The sequence below is a fragment of the Neoarius graeffei genome, chromosome 12, assembly GCF_027579695.1.
Source record: "Neoarius graeffei isolate fNeoGra1 chromosome 12, fNeoGra1.pri, whole genome shotgun sequence".
NCBI lineage: Eukaryota > Metazoa > Chordata > Actinopteri > Siluriformes > Ariidae > Neoarius > Neoarius graeffei.
The window spans coordinates 55,323,139-55,325,942 of NC_083580.1; the positions used below are offsets into that span (position 1 = coordinate 55,323,139).

Here is a 2,804-nt window from a genome sequence, read left to right on the forward strand (position 1 = left end):
ATGAATTCTGAATATCAAAAGAAAGCAAAGAAAGCCAGCATCGCAGTCATTCACCAGATTTTGGTAAGGCTAGTGCTGTTTGTGCATGGCTTAGCAGGAGGAAAGTCACTACCTCTGATTCTGATTCTTTTCTGTGTTTCCAAATACATACATACATACATACATACATATGAAAAACAGAACATCAACAACCTGTTCCTACACCCTCCAAGCAGAACCTGCAAAAACAACTGTTCAGAAAAGAGATAAGTGGTATAACATACAGCATCCCATCTCTAATCTACATTATGATGCCCAAACCTTTCTTGCTTGTGCTGAGAAATGAACCTCATCCCACAATCATGATGCCACTCTCCTGAAGGAGGGGAACAAGACAGAATGGGTCAATTCAGGTAATGCTAATGCAAACACTGCTTATTTTGTGTTAACATTTTACCTTCATTTGGCAAAATAGTCATAGAAATGCAAATTTTCAGTGGTCACCTGTTCAGGAGCTAAGCATAGCTTGTTTGTCAGGAAATCACACTATAAAGCAGATTACTGTCTTTTTTGTTCTTTATCTGTGTGCTGGTAGGACCACTGAACATCACCAGATTTACACTGGTAAGGACGAGGCCTGGTTGTGTTGTGTCACTTGCCAGGACAGTAGACAGAATTGGAGCAGAAATTAGAAGATTAGAAATTGGGCCACGTTTGCTGTTGGACCTGGGCATGGTATTCAGATGAAGAATGGCAGACTAATCATTCTATTACATGAGCAGGAATGATGATGATTGCCCACCACATGCAATGTCCCAGGCTTTTGTGTTCTATAATGATGATTGTGGGACTACATGGAAGTTCGGAGAAAGAGTCTTAAGCACCACCAAATCTTGTGAGTGTGTGATGTCAGAGATCGTTGACAGAGACATCACAATTCACTTACACTGCAATGCAAGAAGCACCAAAGGTTATAGAGTTGAGGCGCTGAGTGAGAATAGTGGAGTGGCTTTTAGTACACTTCAATTTCCAGAGAACCTGGTAGAATCTGATCATGGCTTCCAGGGTAGTGTGCTGAGCATCGCTGCACCGAAGGAACAAAAGAACTTAACATCAGACACTGAGAACTGGCTCCTTTATTCTCATCCAACTGACAGAATGGAGAGAAAGGATCTTGGGGTATATTTGAATAAGGCTCTGGTTGGAGCAAAGCATGGATCATCCATTACAGCCTCAGATCTGACTCCATGTGAGGAGCCTGATCACTTTACTTGCCTCATGGAGTGTGGAGAGAATAGTGAACTTGAAGAAATAGCCTTTGTGGAGCTGCCTTCAGCTAAATAATTTAACTAAATGTGATTGGATAAACTACAACAGAGGTTCTGCTACAGAACTCAAGCTTGTTCATACACTATATGATATTAGATGGGAGGACTAAAATCTAATGTCTATCAGTATCTCAACAATGAAACTATTAGGGCTGAGTGATGGTGGCACGGTAGCGTAGTGGTTAGCACTGTTGCCTCACAGCAAGAAGGTTCTGGGTTCGAGCCTGGTGGCCGACGGGGGGGCCTTTCTGTGTGGAGTTTGCATGTTCTCCCTGTGTCTGCGTGGGTTTCTTCCGGGTGCTCCGGTTTCCCCCACAGTTCAAAGACATGCAGTTAGGTTAACATGGGGTGGCCTTGGGCTGAAGTGCCCTTGAGCAAGGTACCTAACCCCTAACTGTTCCCCGGATGCTGTAGTAGGGCTGCCCACTGCTCTGGGTGTGTGTGCGTGTGTTCACTGCTTCAGATGAGTTAAATGCAGAGGATGAATTTCACTGAGCTTGAGTGTGCATGTGACAAATAAAGGCTTCTTCAATCAAGTCTCATCGATGGCAAAATATGAATGATTTGGTGCAAACCATTACACATACACACTTAAACATTCTTAAAGGAAGCTGCATTTGTGACCTCAAATTTTCTTAAGTGTTTAAATTTTGTCATGCTCTATTGGATTCATATTGTGTTTCTTTAAAATATCAAATATGGTAAACAGAAATGTTGTAACTCTTTCAAAAACATTACATTTAAAGGTTCTGTTCTTTAGTTCTTTTGTCTAATTTGTACTTTGATTTGACAGTGTGTGCTTAGTCTATCTAAAACGATGTAAATAAGTTACCTTGCTCAAATAATTACATCTATGACTGTATTTCACATGCATCTTCACAATAATTGCTGATGTTATGGGTGGTATGGCTGTATCACCAAAGTGGGATTTAAAAAAAAACAAAAAACAACCCTGCTCAAATAGAGATCTAATTTAGGGGACATTTTACTCCCCATTTATTCTACAACAGTAAAATATAGTTGTGGCAGTTCGTAGGAGGGGGAGGAGCACAGAAAGACGGCAGGCCAGAATAAAGTTCCATAATTCAATTTATTTGTTCTTTTCAGAGACAAATATACTCCCAGTCACACAGAACACACAAGTTGGCTGGTTCAGGAGAGACCTGCCTTCCTCTGCTCTCTCTCTCTTTATATAGGGCGCGGTCACTGGGAAGACACACAAACACAGGTTAATTGACATCAGGTGTAGTGATTCTGCCACTTACCTTCCCTGACTCCGCCCTCCTGTCACAGACCGGCGCTTGACCACGCCCCCGCTGCCACATACCCCCACCGCCCAACTCAGGCCGGGCAGCCGTCCGGCCTGCAGCCGACTCCCCACCCCCTTGACGGGAGAGAAAGTCCACCACAACCATCTGCGCCCCCGGCCTGTGGATCACCTTGAAATTAAAGGGTTGGAGTGCCAGATACCAACGGGTGATCCGCGCGTTGGCATCC

At 43.4% G+C, this 2,804-nt stretch overlaps 1 pseudogene; it reads left to right on the plus strand.

The window, feature by feature from the left end:
• On the plus strand, nucleotides 1-1,323 carry LOC132894779 (sialidase-3-like; annotated as a pseudogene).
• The last annotated feature ends 1,481 nt before the right edge of the window (nucleotides 1,324-2,804 follow it).